Source organism: Gracilinanus agilis, chromosome 2 (genome assembly GCF_016433145.1).
Source record: "Gracilinanus agilis isolate LMUSP501 chromosome 2, AgileGrace, whole genome shotgun sequence".
NCBI classification, from domain to species: Eukaryota; Metazoa; Chordata; class Mammalia; order Didelphimorphia; family Didelphidae; genus Gracilinanus; species Gracilinanus agilis.
The window spans coordinates 582,737,555-582,759,637 of NC_058131.1; the positions used below are offsets into that span (position 1 = coordinate 582,737,555).

A 22,083-nucleotide genomic window follows, 5' to 3' on the forward strand; every position below is an offset into this window, starting at 1 on the left:
GCTACTTTTGCTTCCTGAGATGTAATATCCTTGGCAATAACATATTAACAGTTTAATTGTTTAACTACTACTGATTGACTATATACCAAGACATTCTTAATTAACTTCACTTTTTAACTAACAATCAATCAATAGCCATTTATTATCTAGGAATCTACAGTTTTCTCTCTGCTTTTTCTATGGTTAAACAATTTTTTGTTATGTACATCAATTTTTTAAATTTATCACTATAAACTAAGCAATTATTATGGCAACATACCTCACTCGGGATTTTTTATTAAAATCTTATTCTTTCCTCTCACTTTATATCATCTCTAATGCTGAAATGAATGCTTTTATTTTTACATTTCACAACATGTTTTGGCTTTTACTTTGGTTAATTTTTATCAGTGTCTAATATAAATAATTTCAAATTGTCATGCTTTTCATTCAATTCTATCCTTTATTTTTCTTCCAGAATGAACTTATCTATTACTTTTCCTCATGTAAACTTTAAACTAAATATGTTTATATTGCAGAAAATGTGGAGTGTTATAATTAAATCAATCAATAGTAGACTGATACATGATTGACAGAACAGTTAATGCAAATTACCTATTGATATGTATAGTTAGAATCTTGAATCCCTAAAACTACATTACCTAATCTTCCTTTCTGTATTACCCACAATTCTTTTTGCCTTTCGCATATGTGCGTCTTTACAGGGTCTGTATATGATTTGGGTCCTCTCTGCCATGCCCTCTCTTCCACGTGAAGTGAGTGGGGAATGTTCTCTGTGTTCTCTAGCTCTCTAGTTAAATATTAATAAATCTCTATAAATAGTATACTTTTGGAGATATTGAATATTAGTTTTAAAGTCCACAATTATAAGCTATATCAAAGCTTCCAAGTAGTACTATAAACTTTAAGTATTCTGTTATCTCATTAATTACTAGAATGCATTAATTCTCTCCTGACATTACTAAAAAATGACTACCCCAGACTTCACAAAATTTAGTCTAATAATAAGTTTGCTATCATGTTACATAAAGAGAAATGTTAAAAATCATTTTATGTCTGACACTACTGATAGCATGAAATAGACTGAAGTATAACTCTTCCTTTTACAGTGTGAGTAGCTCTACAGGACTCACTTCAGTAAAAGTCTGATTTTGTGCTTTTTAATCCTTATTCATATTCACAATCCCTCAGCTTGAACAGAAGGAAAACACATGGGAACAAATGTGTTCCTCTAGTTATCATTTGTAAGAAATACATTTTATAAATGTCATCAATTCAAATGCTCTAATTCCTTTGATTCAAATATCATGCCAAGATTTTTCATTTTCTTTTAGATGAAATCATATGTGAAAAGTCTTACATCTCACTCACTGTTCTTTTTTTCTAGAAACTTCTTACCATTTTTCCTCTCAATAATTGATTTCATTAGCATTAAAGATTTTTCTGTCACTTAAAGTTCCTTTAAATCCATCTGTTGTCTTTGTATTTGCTCATTTTTTGCCCTCAAAAATTTCATGAAATAGTATTATCAGAATAGCAGTCTTTTCTCTGTTGATTACAATAAATTCTTATACTCACATAATTAACTTATCCTCAATCTATATTTACATATAGAAGTTATTAAGCAATATGTAGATAACATCCAAAACACAATAGTAAGACTCTGATTTGATCAAAATTACTATAAAAAAGTTGTACCTATATCCTTGTGTCATTGAAAGAAATGAATTAAATATCATTTCTAGAAATCTACTATGTGAAAAAGTAATACTGACATGTATTAATAAAAAGTGATAGGAGTTGCAGTTTTTTTTACAATGAGATGGGAAATAGATCAGCCTTAGTCTGACCCTAGAAATTTTAATTGAAAAATGCAGACCCACATTTTTTCCAATTGTCTTTTCAGTAGGATCCTTAAATAGGTAGTAGACACAGTAACTATGATGTAGCTTTCATTTTCCTGTTAACCTTATCAGAAATTTGTCAGATACTGTAAGATTGCCCTTATGCTCAGCAATCTAGTTATTCATTCTCTTTCATCTTTCTTATCCTCAAGTAGAGAAATAGTTTAATATCATGCCTAAGGAGATTGGGAGTCAGACTTTCCCAGCTTTAGTCACCCTGCAGGAGTAGAAATGAGACAGCTCTAGAAGATGAGGCAAGGAGATAGCATGGAAAAAAGTCTGGTTTCAACATGAATCCTGAGTTCTAGTCATAACCCTGCCACTAACTACTTTTGTTACTGAACCTCAGAAAAAATAAACTCACTTTTTTTTTACTTTTTGAAAAAAATGAATAAATTGAATTAAATGGACTCTAAGGTTGTAATCATAAAGTAAAGCTCCAGCTTTTGATATGTTGCCTGGCACAGAAGGCTGTGCAATTATAAGACCCAGGCTAGAATCCTGGATCTGCTGAGAAACCTTAAGAGTCATACATCTGTGTTCTATTAAATGAGAAAATTGAACTAGATGCTCTTTAAGGTTTTATCTCAGGTTCCTCCCAACCACAAATCTTCTTAATCTCTGATATACTTAGTCAGAATTATAGAAAAGAAAATGTTACATTAATATTGATTAGTGGGGAGAGTGTGAAAAGCTTCATGGAAATGATGATGTCAATAATTGCAACTTGAATAAAGAGGCAGTTTGATAAAGAAGTAAAATATAATTTTGCAATGACTTTGGGGTAGATGACTCTAAAAGACTGCTAAAAATATTCTGCTTATCAATAATAGCTTAGCAAGGAGCTAGTGAACATAAACCAAAATTTCTTATGTGATAATCTATATTCAGGTAAAAATAAATGAGACAAAGAAAATCATAATTGATTAATATGGTACTTATAATGTTAGATTATTTTAGTTGATTAGAGTTGCTATTTGTACAGTGCTTTCTGCATACAAAGACTCTCATGTATTCTGTGGGAATCCCAACATGGAATTTCTCTACCAGTGGAGAGTTGCAATTTCATCTGTTATGCATAATCCTACAAAGTTGTCCATAGTACCTTTAAGACGACTGATAGATACTCTTAGAGCACATGATAAATAGGCTATTTACTGAAATACTTTTGGAATGAATGCTACCTCACAGAAAAAAAATAATAGTAAAGGCTGAATACAGGTACTAGATTTGTTGAATATGACTAAAAGAGGCGAATCCTCATATATAGTCCATGAAAGGGCAAAAATCCAAGAATAAGGTCCTTCAGGGCTAACATATATATGAAAATCTGAGACACAGGTTCTATAAGAGCCATTTTACAGATGGGGAAACAGAGATAAACTGAGATTAAGTGACTTGCACAGGGTCAATGGTAATGCAAAATTTGAACTCAGGTTTTCCTGACTCCAAACCCAGCATTCTATCCACTGAACCATATACCTGTCAGCTTCCTGAAAAGATATTACTCCAAAAGGAAAGGATGATAACAAATAAATACTGGTAGACATTTCTAATATAACAGATATAGGTTTACTGTTAAATAGAAACAATTTAACAGCTGAAATCCAAGAATAAAACCAAAAGGTCTTTTGTGAAGCTGCATATTCACATGAATAAGGATAAGAAAGCCTCAAATAAATGGCTGTGTTGAACAGGTTTGTTTATAGAAATGGAGGGATTCATGATAAGGATTCAAGATTGAATTATTAGTTAAAAACAAGTCAACCATAGAAATTTCATTCTTAAGGACCCCAGACTTACTGATACTGTTGTTGTTTGTACTTTTTAAAAAAAAGTTATGTATTTAATTAACTAATTCAGAATATTTTTCCATGATTACATGATTCATGTTCTTTCCCTCCCCTCCTGCCACCCCCTCCTAAAGCCAACAAGCATTTCCACTGGGTTTTACATATGTTATTCATTGTTCAAAACTTATTTCTATATTATTACTATTTGCAATAGAGTGATCATTTAAAGTCAACATCCCCAACCATATCCCCAGTGAACCATGTGATCAATCATATGTTTTTCTTCTGCGTTTCTGTTCCCACAGTTCTTCCTCTGGATGTGGATAGCATACTTTCTCATAAATCCCTCAGAATTGTCCTGGAGTAGAGAAGTCCATTTTGTTCAATTGTGCCACAGTATATCATTCTCTGTGTACAACGTTCTCCTGGTTCTGCCCTTTTTGCTCTGCATCAATTCCTGGAGGTGTTTCCAATTCACACGGAATTCTTCCAGTTCATTATTCCTTTGAGCACAATAGTATTTCATCACCAACATATACCACAATTTGTTCAGCCATTCCTCAATCGATAGACATGCCCTCATTTTCCAATTTTTTGCCAACACAAAGAGCACAGCTATAAATATTTCTGTACAAGTATTTTTCCGTTATCTCTTTGGTGTACAAACCAAGCAGTGGTATGGCTGGATCAAAGGGCAGGCATTCTTTTAAAGTCCTTTGCACATAGTTCCAAATTGCCCTCCAGAATAGTTGGATCAATTCACAACTCCACTAGCAATGCATTAGTGTCCCAATTTGGCCACTTCCTCTCCAACATTTACTATTTTCTTTTGCATTTCCTTTCCTTTCCTTGGCCAATCTGCTAAGTGTGAGCTGGTACCTCAGAGATGTTTTGATTTGTATTTCTCTAATTATGAGAGATGTTTTGATTTGCATTTCTCTAATTATGAGAGATCATGTACTTATTGATAATTTTGATTTCTTTATCTGAAAAATGCCTATTTATATCCTTTGCCCATTAATTAATTGGGGAATGGCTTGATTTTTTTGTACAACTGATTTATCTCCTTATAGATTTGAGAAATGAGACCTTTGTCGGAGGTTTTTGTTATAAATGTGTTTTCCCAATTTGCTGCTTCCTCTATAATTTTGATTGCATTGGCTTTGCTTGTACAAAACCTTTTTAATTTTATGTAATCAAAATTATTTATTTTATATTTTATAATCTTCTCTGTCTCTTGCTTGGTCTTAAATTCTTTCTTTTCCCAAAGTTCTGACAGGTATACTATTCTATGTTCACCTAATTTACTTACAGTTTCCTTCTTTATACTTAAGTCATTTGCCTATTCTGAGTTTATCTTGGTGTAGGGCAGTGGTTCCCAAACTTTTTTGGCCTACCGCCCCCTTTCCAAAAAAAAAATTACTTAGCGCCCTGGAAATTATGAAACTATTTATTGAACTCAGAATAGAATGTAATACAAAAAAAAAAGTGTGGCCATCACCGCTCCTCTGGATTGCTGCAGCACCCACCAGGGAGCAGTAATGCCCACTTTGGGAAACATCTGGTGTAGGGTGTGAGATGTTGATCTAAACTTAATCTCTCCCATACTGTTTTCCAATTTTCCCAGCAATTTTTGTCAAATAGTGGGTTTTTGTCCCAAAAGCTGGGATCTTTGAGTTTATTGTACAATATCTTGCTGAAGGCACTTACACCAAGTCTATTTCATTGATCCTCCCTTCTGTCCCTTGGCCAGTACCATATTGTTCTAATGACCACTACTTTATGTTATAGTTAAAGATCTGGTACTGTGAGGCCCCCATCCTTCACATTTCCCCCCATTATTTCCCTTGATATTCTTGATCTTTTGTTCTTCCAAATGAACTTTGTTATAATTTTTTCTAATTCAGTAAAAAAGTTTCTTGGTAGTTTGATAGGTATGGCACTAAATAAGTAAATTAATTTGGGTAGGATTGTCATTTTTATTATATTAGCTTGTCCTACCCATGAGTAATTAATGTTTTTCTAGTTATTTAGATCTAGTTTTAATTGTGTGGAAAGTGCTTTGTGGTTGTATTCATATAATTCCAGTGTTTGTCTTGGCAAATAGATTCCTAAATATTTTATATTGCATAGGGTAATTTTAAATGGAATTTCTCTTTCTAACTCTTGTTGCTGAGTTTTGTTGGAAATATATAGAAATGCTGATGATTTATGTGGGCTTATCTTGTACCCTGCAACTTTGCTAAAGTTGCTGATTATTTCCACTAGTCTTTTAGTTTATTCTCTAGAATTCGTTAAGTAAACCATGATGTCATCTGCAAAAAGTGACAGTTTAGTCTTCTCATTGCCTACTTTAATTCCTTCAATTTCTTTTTCTTCTCTAATTGCTATTGCTAGTGTTTCTAGAACAATATTAAATAATAGCGGTGATAATGGACATCCTTACTTCATTCTTGATCTTAATTGGAAGGCTTCTAATTTGTACCCAATGCATGACACTTGGTAATGATTTTAAATATATACTGTTTATTATTTTGAGGAATGGTCAGAAGGGTTACTCTTAAAATAAAGAGCCTTGATATATTGATTAATGTAGATCATACAAGAAAAGAGTAGACATCGTAGAACGCATCATTGCAGGCTGTAAAAATGTATCACCCACTCACTACCTAGCAATTCACAATCTTGTAGCTAGATATATACAACACAGGTCACTCATGTGACATTTTCCCATCCTACACATACAGACCTTAAAATCTCCTGGGGAGCTCAACCAATAAGTTATTCTGGAACTTTACTATTAGCCCAAACAAAACTATTGCCCACAATTACCAGGATATAGACATTATTCATAAAAAATTTAATAGATGCTACCATTGAAAATACATCATAACCTCTAAGCAACATGGAATGAAATGCTTTTAAAGTATAGAGCTGGCTGGGGAGATCAAAATCATGTGGTAACAGGATGAGGTATATATATATAAATATATCCCATTTATCCTATCTGCTAATGGAGTTATATCAAGAATGCTTTCACTGAGCCTACAGGAGATGAGCTTATGTCTTAATGCTTTCATTAAACTAAAAAAGGAGTTATTTTGTCTCCTTGTACAATGGTCCATATAACATTGAATGAGAAGAAATAATTGCAGGAAAGTGACTTGTTCCAAGATTGCTTTTAATCTGAGCACCAATGAAAAAGATAACAACAATAAGATTACAACAATATTTTTATAGAGAGCTTTAAAGCTTGTAGAGGATTTTCTCTCTCCTTATATGCATATATTCACATATGTATGTCTACACACAAATATATATATATGTATTATCATTTGATTCTCATAATAACCTTGTGAGACAGGTGTTGTTATTAACCTTTTTTTAAATATGAAAAAGCTGAGCCTAAGAAAAGTTAAGCAATTTGTCCAGGGTCACACAACTAATAAGTCTCTGACCAGCATTATGAACTCTGGACTTCCTGACAGGATTCAATTAAGCATAGAATCTGTCTTCAGATTATATGGAAATATAAAAACCAAAGTATCACTGAGGATGCAACAAATTAAATTTATTGCAAAATTGTAGCTTTATTAAAGAGAAAACTGGTACCCACAATAGGCCATAGATAACACAGACACACCAAAAATTTAAGAACAATATTTTTGATAGATATGGCCATGATAAGTATTTAAAACCCCTACAAACTGCACTCAAAATAAGTAGCAGAAATAAAAACAATTTGGGAAAAGGAAGAAGTTTAGACCATCCTTTATATCATGTCTACACTAGAATTGCCTCACAGTTATTTTCAAGGAACTTATTAAAAATGAGTTTTTATGCTAGCTTTTTCATTCAGCTTATAAAAAATAATCATTTTATACATGAACACACATATAAACATAAGTGAATAACAGTTGGATAGAAAGTTGTCCCAAAACTTTCTATAGCAAACTTAAAGTTGAGAATGAAATAATGATTATAATAATTAAATATAATAATTGATCCATTTCTCAGATCCCATTAAATACATTGGAAAATGTTTTCAAAACATATAATATGATTTTTAAAAATACAGAAATATCTCTGGATCTGAATAGGCCTCACTTCGCAAAGCAACAAAAAGACAACAAGTATACTAGATTTGTTGGTTTGTCAAATATAAATGAAATGGTTCATCTCTGGCAAATATAACTGGAAAATGGTTCATCAAACAGCTAGTATCCAAGAATAGGATCATGAAGTGCTTCCATTAACAACATTGAAATGCATTCAGCCAACAATATATCACCAAAAACACACTGATCTAAAGGTTGAGCCATATAATTTTTAGTATAAAAATAGAGGGGTTTCTAATAGCAATTTGACATCAGGTCACTGCTCCCCCAAATTATAGAAGAGTTATTGATGTATGCAGATTGCATAAGAAAATGATGGGAAGTGGGTAAAATACTACAAAATTTTAACATTCACTAAATATGCACTAAACATATTCAAATAACTAGAATTAAATACATGAATTTCACTATCTTTCATAAAATTGCTGAGCCACAACCACAAATCCCCAAATATCTTTGAGAATTGAATAAACTGAACTAGAACCAGAATGTAATCAGACAAAACTGTTGCCTACAGCTCCTCCAGATGTAATATTTTATTACAAATTTTAAAAAAATATTCTAGCAGATTATTGCATCAAATGCTCATTATCTCAAAACAAAGTAGAAAAAAGGCATCCAAAGTATATAAGAACAAATTAAAGCTATGTGGGAATAGAATAAGATATACATATTAACCCTGACATCCTCTCTGCCCCTGGAATGATCCAGATGTTTTTTTACCTCCATAAAGGTGGTCATACTTTTCAATATGCATATTTAGTTACAAAGAGCAGTCATTTCACCTTCTTACTCAGTAGTTTTCAGAATATTTAATATAAAAAATAGCCATATAGTGGCTTGTCTGATCACTTTTATCTGACCACATCAGGAAGATGTAAACAAAATAGCAGGGATAATAAAGAGAAGAGCACTTTGATGTTTGCAAAGTGTTTTACATATAATATGCCTATTAATCCTCCCAATAACCAATTGAAGTGTTTTGATCACATCTATTTTATAGATGAGGAATTTCAGGGCAAAGGAGTTAAATGACTTGCCTCAGTTAGCACAGCTAATTTTAGTTTTATTTTAGTTTAATTAGTTTTATAGTTGGGACTTAAGTGTAGGTCTACCTAATTTCAGGTTCACTATTTCAGGCTGCCTTATCTCCTCATATAGTATAATTTGTAAATAATTAAACTAAGAAAAAACATAAACTTATAAAACAAGAAACATTTTGGTAAAAAGTTCAATAATGTCTTTAATATTTCTAAAGGACTCAATAATTGTTCTCCTTTTTCTTGACCTATATGTTAATGATTTTCTTTCACTTTTCTCTGAAACATCTTTAAATATACTTATTTTCCTTGACTAGAAGAATATTAACAGCATGCCATTTCCAAAGCCAGTGGCAAAGCTCACCAATGGTTTCCCATTCATTTGAAAATCTAATAAGAAAGGATATTAATGAATTTATACTTTATCATCTTTCTGGGATGATTACTTCTTATTTACTGTCAGTATTCTATTTTTTTGCAGATATATTGCATCTTTCTGTATATGTGACCTGCATTTGTCTATTAAAACTAATGTGCCATTTTACATCTTTTTCCTAAATATTACAGTCTCCCAAACTAAAATACAAATATCAATTAAATGGAAAATTTATATCACTATTTATAAAAATATGAATAAGATGCTAGATCATGCCATAACTTTAGTACTTTTTCTATCTTGGTGATCAAATTTTTTTTGTAAAAATAATTTTGGCCATATTTTTCAGCAAAATTAGTTTTTTTCTGCCTTCCCATTTACATGAGTCCCTAGAAACATGGGGGGGGATCTCAGCCCCATATTAAATGTATCTATATTGTACTTATCTTTGGGGGACAAGACTTATCAGAAATAATAATACAAAAGAACTAAGTATAAAAAAGAAAAGATTAGGAAAAACCTAATGGTTCTATAGCTTAAATGCATAATGTTGATTTCCTCCAAACTTCCACTTGTTTCCAAAATGAATTAGCAACCAAAATTTTGTTAACAAAAATTAATTTAAAATGCTAAATTGTTGAGTCAATACTTACATCTACAAATTTTTATTTTATTTTTTAATTTTTTTCCAAGGTTACATGATTCTTCTTGTCTCCTTCCCCTCTGCCTTCCTCACCTCCTGGAGGTGACAAACAATTTCACTGGGGTATATATATATATATACATATATATATATATATATTATCACTCAATACCTATTTTCATATTATTCATTTTTGTAATAGAGTAATCTTTTAAAACCAAAACTCCAAATCAAATACCCATACAAACAAGTGATAAATCATGTTTTCTTCTGAACTTCTACTCCCACAGTTCTTTCACTAGATGTGGATAACATTCTTTCTCTCAAGTCCCTCAGAGTTGTCCTGAATCATTGCATTGCTTTTAGTAGCAAGGTCAATTTCATTTGATCATCCCACAGTGTTTCAATTACTGTGTATAATGTTCTCCTTGTTCTGCTTATTTCACTCTGCATCTGTTTATGTAGGTCTTTCCAGTTCTTAGAAAAATCAAGCAGTTCATCATTCCTTAGAGCACAATAGTATTCCATCATCATATACCACAATTTGTTCAGCCATTCCCCAATTAAGGGACATTCCCCCATTTTCCAAATTTTTGACACAACAAAAAGGGCAGTAATAAATGTTTTTGTACAAAGAGGACCTTTCCCTTTTGAAAAATCTCTTTGGGACACAAATTCAGTAGTGGTATTGTTGGATCAAAGGACATGCATTCTTTTAAAGCCCGTTGGGCATAATTCCAAATTGCCTTCCAGAATAGTTGGATCACTTCACAACTCTATCAGCAATGCATTAGTGTCCCAATTTTGCCACATCCTCTTATCAAAATTTATTATTTTCTTTTACCGTCATATTGGCCATTCTGTTAGGTAGAAGGTGGTACCTCAGAGTTGTTTTGATTTACATTTCTCAAATCAGGAGGGATTTGGAACATTTTTCATAGGATTATTGATAGTTTTGATTTCTTCACCTGAAAACTGCCTATTCTTATTCCTTGACCATTTGTCAATTGCAGAATGACTTGATTTCTTATAAATTTAATTTAATTCTTTGTATATTTGTGAAATTAGACCTTTGTCATAGAATTGTGTTACATAATTTTTTCTCAGTACAATCTTATTTTAATGCACATTCACTTCACAGTTATATCAATTACTTTATACTATGAAGTGAAATTTAGTTTTATGTGAATATGTGAAATTTAATTTTAAAAATTTGCAATGTGAAATTTAGTAAAACAAGAAATGTGAGCACCAAATTTTGGGAATACTTGAGAATAGGATGCTCTGATTAAATAATAAAAGTGTCCTATCATTCCCTGAATATCTCTGGCTTTGGATTTACATTTGGAGCTTTCCCTAGGCTCAGTGTGATGGTATTTTGGTAATTGATTATTTAGTGATACAAATTATAATCCAAGCCCTCATCAGTGCAACTCTATCCAGAGACCATAAATGAGTCACAAGTCAAATAGAAAAGAAATTAAGTCAACATCCAAGCAATTTAACCCAGGAAAAACCAGGCAAGAGAATTCTTTCTCAAGATCCATCATTCACAAATTAATATAATTTCCTAGGTGGTAAGTGGGAGGGGAAAAATTTGGCTAAGGAAAACTTATGCCAAAAAAGAGGGAACTCTCCCTCCTATATATTGGTATAGATTAAAGAAAATATTTGTTATGTGTGAAAAGTGAATCAAATTTTCTTTGTCTATCCATCAGCAATTTTTAAGTTAATCAATCAAAAACTTAAGCACCCCTATTGAACACTAAGTAAGAGTGTTTACAACTCCAGAGGCGAGTGACCACCCATTGGGCAGTGCTAAGCAAATTAAAAGACTGCATTTGGTTCCTATAAAGTGGAGCAAGGGAAAGGAAGTTAGGTGGAAAAAGGACTATAAAAAGTCCTGAACTTCCTGTCCAGAGAGCTTTGGCTAGGGGATCTTTTGGAGGTGGCTTTGGACTGGGACTTCGGCTTCAACTTTGGACCTTGGCTCTTGGGTGAGTGTGTAGCTAAAGACACCACCCAACGAGGGGAAGCCTTGTGGGGCCGAGTCTCACTTAAATAGGGAAGGGAAAACAGGCTTGTTAAAACCTCTTTAACTACCTGTTTCCATTTTCACTCTTTCTACCTCTTGGTAAATAAAGCTACTAGTCATTTTTGACTTAAGTTATAATATCTTTAGATCAGCAACCATAATATTATTTTAGAATTCTTATATTTAGTCAAACCCCTAAATTTAAATTCTTACATATGCAAAAGTCTCACCTTCTCTTCCACATGTAATTTAACTGTCATTGCCAGCCTATCTCCATGTAAAATCGAGATTGTGAGTTTCTATCTTCTATGGTCCAAAAATTCAGAGTATAGAATATAGCATTTGTTACTCAGTAGTTTGGTCCTATAATGTCAGACTATTCTACTACTTTAGGCCCACAGCTGTTCAGGAAGGGTCCCCAAAAGTCTTTCTATAAAGTACTCTATTTTTGTATAATTTGAGTCATCCTGATTTTAAAAATCTCATAGCTCTTTTTGATTCATCCTTATCCCTCATCTGTACACCATTTAAGTGGCTAATTCCTGTCAATTCTGTGTCTTCAAATCCCTGCCTTTTCTTAACTTCCTCTAATGTTATTCTAATTTATAATTATACTCTTTTATCAAGACTATTATAAATACTTCCTATATGGCTCTATTAACTCTAGTCTCTCTCCTTTCCAATATATCATTTACTCAGTTCTCAAAATAATTTTTCTAACACATAAGTCTAGAAAAGGGACCTTAAGAATGAAGAAGTAAAAAACATATATTAATTACTTATTAGGTACCAAACACAGTACTAAGTATTGGGGATACAAATACAAGTAAACTATTTTATTTCAAGTTCTTGGTTACTACAGGACTACTATGAATATTTTTGTACATGTAGAGCCTTACTTTTTTAATAACTGACTTCTCTGAAGTACATTCCTATCAGTGGAGTCTCTGGGTCAAAAGTTATAGACATTTTAGTCTCTTTATTAGCAGAATTTTGAATTGCTTTCAAGAATCTTAAATTGATTTACATCTTAGCCAACAATGTACTAGTGTACCTGCCTTTTCCTACTTCTAACATTAGTCATTTCCACTTTTTGTCATACTTACTAATTTGTTGTGAGAGATAAAATAATAAGATTTTTAAAACAATTTCCATCTCTCATTATTTGTAACTTGTAATATGCTTTCATATGTCTGCTAATAGTTTAGAATTCTCTGAGAACTTTTTTCAAATACTTTGACCACTTATCAACTTGAGAATGGCTTTTTTATCTTATACATTTGTTACTGAATATTTTAAATATTACCGAATTTAAATATTAGACCTTTATTAGAGATATTTGACATAGAGAATATAGGTATAATTTCTAAAGCACATTTCAGAATACAAGGTAATGCTTTTTTATTTGTTTTATTTTTATATTCAAAATCTATTACTCTCCAGAGTAAAAAGTCATTTGTTCCTGTAGAAGCAGTGGTGGTTTACTATTAATTATACTTACCTTCTTTTCCAAACTGATTTTTATGGTGAGTAAGTTTTTTTAGGTTTATTACTTATGCAAAGAAATCTGGTAAATTCCATTTTATCTTAGGTTCATTTGGAAAGGTTCCTACTATTTAAAGCAACATCCCCTCTTAAATTTTCATAGCTACTTTAAAACATTAAAAAGCCCAACATATAGTTGTTAACATATAATAGTTACAAATTTTTGTTAACTTTCTACAACTATGAAACCAAATTACTTAACCTGTTCTTTAATGAAATAATTATCTAAAAGTAAAACAAGAAACATGAACACTAAAATTTGGTAATAAACAGATGAATCAGGTTAAATTTGCTATTAAACTCTTCTAATAAGAGAATCTTGTTACAATTGCCTTCTCATATTTTTTTGCTTCTAATTTTTACTTTTATTCTGTAGATATGATTAGACTAGGCTTTTATTTTTATAATTTAATCTATTTCCATAAAATTGTTCTAGGATAGCTAGAGGATCAAAAAAATAACAGAATTTACTATATTTAGTTGGTGCTTAGTTGAACAATTTATAAACGGTTATAAGGAAAATTAGAGCATAGAAATGGAAGGACTGGTTCTACTAACAAAAGTACAGTGTGAGAGAATTTCAAACATATCAAATATGTGTTTTTCTAAGCCACTCTTAAGTTGTTTTTTTATTTTTTCTAATAACATAAATACTTACTCGCAAATGCTTTGTAAACCCTAAAGCACTACATGAATGAACTATTATAATCTAAAAAATTTAAAACATTATTGGAGCAAGACTTTAAAAAGTATACATATATATGTACAAAATCTCGTTTATAAATTGTCTTCATTGTATCTTCATTCTATTTTACTGTTCATTTAGTCTGTTATAAGGATTATTGATCCATATAGAATATATTGTTATTGGTATAAGTATTTCCAATACTTGTGTCCTAAGTGGACAGGCTATACTTTTGACTGTTGAGAAAGATGGCTTCTCTAAACAGTACTTAAAGAATTCTGGCTCAGGCCCGTTATATAAAAATATATTTATTGTTGGTATAAAAATTTTAGAAGAAGGGATAGTAAAAGGAAAACAAATAGAAAGGTATTTCTTATAATTATGTAGATCCCTATGCTAATAAATCTTACTATAACCACCCAACCAATCTAGTTCACGAGAACTTTTCTTCTTTTTCAACTGAGTTGAAGCTTACCTCTCTTCCTATTCTATCTAAAACCTCCAAAACCTTATCTATCTAACCTATTCTAATTATAAACTTATAAACAAGAAGAATAAATCAGGTTTCTCTTCCATGCTGCTCAGATGTGATTTCCAACTGGTCAGAGATTCCACTTCCTTTACCACTCAACAGGTCAGACTTTACTGCTGCATATTGGAGCAGTCACAAGTAATGCACTCAACAAACTCCTTCTCTTCTCTGGCAGGATAAAATGGATTATTCTGAGGATGTAAATTCATCAAGATTTTCCAACCTTGCAGAGCTACTTTTTGGACCACATTCCTTAAACAGGGTCAACCCAAAGAGTGAGCAGTTATTAACTGCCTTTCTCAAAGCTCCTTGAGAAAATTCTCTCCCATCAATCATCCCTGAGATTTATTCAGATTTAAAGAAACCCAACTTATTAATCTCTTATATATTTGTCAATAAATTATGCTACTTAACTCTATTTCCTAATGAACTCTTAATTAAGTAATGAATAATTCTCTACAAGTTCTAATGTCAAAGAGTTCAGTTGTTCATCTCTTCTTACCTAGACTTCTTAAGTTCTATGTAATTGCTCTTGCTTCTAGTCTATCTCTTGCCTAATGAATAAAGAATAAGTAATTATTTCTGTCACTCAAACTTCTCAACAAAAATATGACTCTAACATACCTATCTAGATCTAATTTATATACAATCACACTTCATATAATCTATGTAAAAGTCAAACTGGATTACTCCCTGACCTTGTTTCATTCTTTCCTTCATAGATATTTGTTTTGCTTAGCTATGCTTATTTGTTACAAGAAATTTGTTTTTTTTTCCATTGTGGGAGGGATGAAAGGGAAGAAGCAGTTAGGGATAGAGTTGTCAAAAAGAAAAGAGAGTCATTGAAGCATTAAAAAAAGTGAATGTAAGAGAACTAACAAGCAGGAACATATTTTCTATAATTAGAAAATTATAAATTGAATTTAGTTGAATAATGATAATTTCTAGATATTTTTAAACCATGATGCCTCCACTCCAGTCATATTCTTCAACCTCCTTTCACCAGAAGTTGGACACTACTCCTGAGACCCAGGACTCTTAGAGGTGAACTTCTGACTTACCCTTCACAGAATTCAGACCTCCACACACTTTTCCCAGTTATTTTCAAACCAGGCTGCCATATACATAATACTTCCTGCCACTCTCTTACTCTATGTATTATCTTTCCCTATTAGAATGCTAGATCCTTAGAGGAAGAAACTGTCTTGATTGTATTTGTATTTCTAGCACTTAGCACAGTGCTTGGCCTATAGTAAGTGCTTAATAAATGCTGGAAAAACTCATTTTATTTACTGTTTATTAAATTCAGAATAAAGAAAGTAAAGAATTTTTACTTAAAAAGAAAAACCAGAGGGGGCAGCTGGGTAGCTCAGTGGATTGAAAGCCAGGCCTAGAGACAGGAGGTCCTAGGTTCAAATCCGGCCTCAGACACTTCCCAGCTGTGTGACCCTGGGCAAGTCACTTGACCCCCATTGCCTACCCTTACCACTCTTCTGCCTTGGAGCCAACACTATATTGACTCCAAGATGGAAGGTAAGGGTTTATAAAAATAATAATAATAATAATAATAATAATATTTGTAGTGCTTTTGCTTGCCTTAAAGCACTACTGAAATACTAGTAATTATTATTACGGTCCATTATGTATGTATGTCATAAATTCATCAATGAGATTACTTTATTTCTTATATTTTGCTGAATGAAATTAAGTGATGAAGAAATGAGAGTTTTTGAGATAAGAGGGAAGAAAGGAACACTTTGGGAGTATGGAGGTATTTAGCCTCAAGTAAAACAACATATAGAATGATTTAAAGAGGCATTGGGTAGCAGGATGATCTTGCACGTCTGAGAAGCAGAGAAGAGAGTGTCAAAATCATAGAGAGGGAAAATATGAATGGAGGTGGCAAGATACCAAATACAAATTTCATATAATTTGAGTATTTCCTAAGATTCGAATGTTAATTGTCTATGTGTCACTGAACAGTCCCTCTCTTTTTGGTGTGTGTATAATAGATTTCTTGATTTGATTTTTAAGATAAAACTATCCAGGAAAAATTCTGAGTTTCAATGAAAGTTTGCTTCTAAAAGGTAGAAGGACAAAAAAGATAAATTGCTATTCATAAGAGTAGATGGTGCAATTAAAAGAGCACTAGAAAGTGTTAAAAGATCTAGGATTGATTTCAGACTCTATCACATTTGAGAAATTAAACCTCTGTCATAGAAGTTTATCATAATTTTTCTCCCAGTTTGTCACTTTCCTTCTTATTTTGGTTGGATTGGTTTTTTTATACAAATCTTTTAAATTTAATTAAATCAAAATTATTCATTTTATATCTTGTAATGTTCTCTATATCTTGCTTGGTCTTAAATTCTTTCCTTTCCCATAGATCTGGCAGGTAGCATATTCCATGTTCTCCTGAGTTACTTATAATATCCCACTTTATCTTTAAGCCATGAACCCATTTTGAATTTATCTTGGTATAGGGTGTGAGATACTGATCTAAATCTAATTTTAGCCATACTGTTTTTCAATTTTCCCAGCAGTTTTTTATCAAATAGTGGGTTCTTGTCCAAAAAGATTGGATCTTTGGGTTAATCAAACACAAGATTGCTGAGGTTATTTACTACCCCTATTCTTCTATTGATCCACCCTTCTATCTCTTAGCCAGTACCAAATTGTTTTGATGATCACTGCTTTAAGTTTAGGATCTGTTACTTCTAGCCCACCATCCTCCATTTTTTTCATTAGTTCCCTTAATGTTCTTGATCTTTGTTCTTCCAGATGAATTTTTTTTTATTATTTTTTCAAAATACCTAAAATATTTTTGGTAGTTTGATAGTTTTGGCACTGAATAAGTAAATTAATTTAGGTAGGATTGTCATTTTTATTTTATTAGCTCATCCTACCCATGATCAATGAATGTTTTTCCAATTGTTTAGATCTAGTTTTATTTGTGTAGGGAGTGTTTTATAATTATGTTCATATAATTCCTGTGTATGGGCAGACAGATTCTCAAATAGTTTATATTGTCTAGAGCAGTGATGGGCAAACTTTTTAAAGAGGGGATCAAAGGAAAGGAAATGCTCATCTGTCAGTTTGTTTCTAAGGCAACTTTTGAAGTTTCATTGTATTGTATCCAACTGTGTCATTTAAAATTACTCTAAGTCCTGGGAGTCATAGCTACAACTTCTCCCCACACCTCTCACTTCCTTTGTGGGAGGTGTCAGAGAAAGGATAAGAGAGAGGGTTTTGGTGCCTTTTCATATCTCTTGAGTCAGGAGTTTGGTTGATGCTCTCTACCCTGAACCCTGCAAAGCTCTCGGCTAATAGCTCTCTCAGTGCCTTTTACCTTTCTATCTACCTCCTATTTTTCCATAGAGCTTCCCCTTTTTAATTTAAATAAAACCTAGCTATTCTAATCCCTAAGTTGCTACCTGATCTTTTATTTGAGCCCCGAAGGGCTCAGGTCAATTTCCCCTGCCAGGGCTGGGGGAAGAGTACCTTCCTTTCCCTTCCTCTCCCTTCCTCTCTCCTTTCTCCCACCCATCCTTCCTTCTACATATCCTCCCTTCACTGTAACATTTTATTTGGTGACCAGATCAGACCTGAACCTACCTATCTGCTTGCCTTACTGCCTAAAGGTAAGTAAAAATTTTCCTGCCCAAAACCCAGCCCAGCAGAGGTCCCTTCCTCTACTAAACCCCTGCCGGGCTTCTCTGCCTCAGCAGAGGTTCTAGATCTAAAACCATACCACCCCCAGACTAGGAGCCTTAATCTTAACCCTCCTAACCCATGCTGGGCTAAAACCCAGCAGGGGGGTCTCGCAAAAAAACAAAAAAAAACAAAAAAAAACAAAAAAAAAAACCAGCAGGGGTCCGGAAAAACCTCGATCCCTCTCTGACTACCACCCACCCCAGCCTAATTCTAAAAACTCCCTACTGCCTCCTACCTTACCTATCTAGCTCCAATCTCACCCACTGGAGAGATTTTGCCTTTTTAAAAGGCAACACTAAAATCCCCAAATACTAAAAAACTCCACTTACCGTGATTATCAGCCTGATGGCTTCCATTACACCCCTTTGTCCATTTTAGCTTTAACTCCCCCCTTTCCCACTCCCACCAGCACTAGTCCCACCCCTAGTCCCACCCTGTCTCCTCTCCCTGTAGTACTGCATGTTGGCCTCTAGAGGTCAGCACTGAACACTCAGTGTGCTCTGTCCTCCATTTTTTTTTCTGCTAAGCTGCAGTAATACCTTTCTGCCACTAGTGGGCTGCACAAATAATACATAATATATAGCAAAACAAACAAATTAAAAAATATATTTTTGGCAGTTTAAACTAAATCAATCAATGAATCAAAAACCATAAATAAATAAACATTCCAAACAAACAAACAAATAAATAAATAGAGCTAGCTGACTAAATAAATAAATCAATAGAAGCCACTCAATATGATTGCTTCTATATGGGGAAAACCTTTTGGTTTTTGCCAAATTAGAAACCTTTATAGTTTCCAAATGCCTCCTCCTTCTGATGCTGATGCAATTTTCAATATGACAATGTAACAGGCTACAAATAGAAAAATGCTAACTCATCCAAGCAGCAATACAAATCCAATTGGACAATTTCAAATACTTTATGCACGATGCACTGAAAAAGGGGGGTCCAATTCAAATAACTGATTCAAAATTTCTGGAGTATACAATTCAAAAATCTGATTCCAAATTTTGTGAGGCTGTTCCCAAAATACTCAGAGAGGAAAGTCCTATTCCTTCTATTTCTCCTGAAATAGAGAAGGAAACGGATGTGAAGAAACTCCTCTCTCACTTTGTGCATCTCTTGGCTAACCCTCCCTCCCCTCCTCTTTCTCCTGACACTCCTGTCCCTTCTCCCAACCCACAACCAACCCCAACCAAGATCGTATCAGTTCCTACCCATGCCACAGTAAGCATGCAAACATCTCAAAAGACATGTTCTTCTATAGTAACCACCAAAGTGACTAAAAAGAAACCAAAACAATGCTATGATTCTGATTCATATGATTCTAATTCCTGTGATGGCCTTTTCCCTCTAATGGAACTGCCTACATTAGACAGATCTGGGGATGTGATAAATTTAACACTCTATACTCCATTCTCTCCCCAAGATATCAAATAATTTAAAAAAGATGTTCCAAATTATAACAATGAACCCATAGCTTCAATGAAAAGCATGGAAGACATGTTTTTCCAATACAATGCTTCCAATAAGGATGTGGAAAAATTACTCCAGATCTTCCTGACAAAGAAAGAAAGAAACAAAATTATCTCTCATGTAAATAAGGCCCGAGGACAAAATGCAGTACACTGGCCACGATAGGATCCTCACTGGAATTATAATGACCCTAAGGAATATTTGCAGTTAGATAATGCTAGGCCTGCAATATTAAAAGCAATGAAAGAATGTGCAGGTGAACATGATTGGGGATGTAGACTCGAAATCACCAAAAAAATGCAACTATCAACAATTTGGAAATAGGTCTTGATCAATGACACTGTTAAAATCATTGGAAATGCGCGCCGGCTATGGGGGGAGGAGAGGAGGTTGGGGGGTGAAGGGGAAAGTAAGAGCATGAATCATGTAAACATGTTAACTTTTCTAAAAAATAAATATTTAAAAAAAATAAAACATATATACTTATAACATATCCTATTTACCTATTTAATTTTGAGAAATATTTAACTACCACCTGATATAATAATTCAAGTTAGAGAGTACAACATTGAAGAAAAATGGTCAAATAATATGGCAATAGTGATTTGAAAAAGAAATTAATGACTTCTTTTTAGAGGTTTAATACTAATGCTTATGCATAAATGCTATTTTGCAAGAAATGTGATATCAGCAGTCTGTATTTGATTCTACAACTAGGCTCCATCTGGATCCATGGAACTCAAATGGTCAGGAGTGCAGATAATTGGAAATACATTAATTGCTCATGGGTAGAATGAGCTAATATAATAAATAACTAGAAATGCATTAATTGCTCATGGGTAGAATGAGCTAATACAATAAAAATGACAACCTTACCCAAATTAATCTACTTATTCAGTGTTATTATTAAACTACTAAAAACCTTTTTTATAGAATTAGAAAAAATTATAGCAAAGTTCATCTGGAAGAACAAATGATCAAGAATATCAAGGGAAATAATGGGAAAAAATGTGAAGGATGGGGTCTTAGCAGTACCATATTGTAAACTGTACTATAAAGTAGTGATCATCAAAATAATATGGTGGCAATATTTTATTCTTGGTTGGAAAAGATTTTTGTTGTGAAATGTTGCTACTGCTCTAATTACTCCTCCATCTTGTCTCCACCCCACAGCAATGAATTCTTAAATGGCAATTCTTTAAGGGTTTATAATGTTAGACAAGTAATTCCATGAACTGTTAGACAACTGCTAAGTTTACTTGTAATTTCAGATATCAAAATGGTAATTTTTTAAAAAGCAGAGATAAGAGATGGTTTAACTTATGAAAAATATGATTTTAAATTAAGTTAGAAAAGAATTATTTCATCTTCTTAGCTTTACTAGAGAGATCTTTTTTTTTTTTGGTCAAGGCCTATGATTTCACTGGAGATGGTAACTCCCCCACAGTGCCAAGGTATACAAAGACTTTTTCTCAAAGTATCTCTATAAACTAGGCATTACAAACATCATTATTTCTATTTTACAGACCAGAAAATTGAAATTGAGATTATTTGTCCAAAATGATATAACTAGTGAGCATCAGAAAAAAGATCCAATCCTACATATCTCCTAACCCTGATCCAGGGCTTTCTCCAGTATGCCATGCTATCTTTTTGTATCATATATCATATAACATATATTACATTATATTGTATAACATTTTGCATTTCTAAATAAAACTACTAAAAGCTAAGTATTTTTAACTTTTATAGGATTAAATAACTAGTTTAGAACTAGTCTTAAAATATTTAATAACTAGTTAGATACCAAAGAGATATTTGAGTCTTAATAAGCCAGCTAAGGAAAGGAAGCAGAGAAAGAGACTGCAAAGGGAAAATGCCATTGTTTCAATAGCAAAAAAAACCCTAAATATCAAAATCATGATTTCAATATTTGCTATTCTCCTGACAATGTATACTGAATATATAGAGATATCATATTAATTTGATATTTCTCATCTATTCAAATAGGCATCTCTAATAATCCCTCTAATAATACAGACTCCCTATCTATTAATGCTAGTCCAACTTGTACAACTCTTAAGTTATCAAGTCAATGAGCATTAATTCTCATCTATATGCCAGACACTTTGTTATATGCTGAAGATACAAAGAAATAGGTAGAAAACGGTTTTTGCTTTCAAGGAAATCATAATCTTATAGGAAAAACAAATATATAA

The 22,083-nt window shown here is 32.6% G+C and overlaps 1 protein-coding gene across 1 annotated transcript in view; it reads right to left on the minus strand.

Moving 5' to 3' along the window:
* FAM189A1 (family with sequence similarity 189 member A1) overlaps positions 1-22,083 on the minus strand; it is a 537,302-nt gene that overhangs the window by 262,517 nt on the left and 252,702 nt on the right. The gene's annotated exons all lie outside the window — the stretch shown is intronic.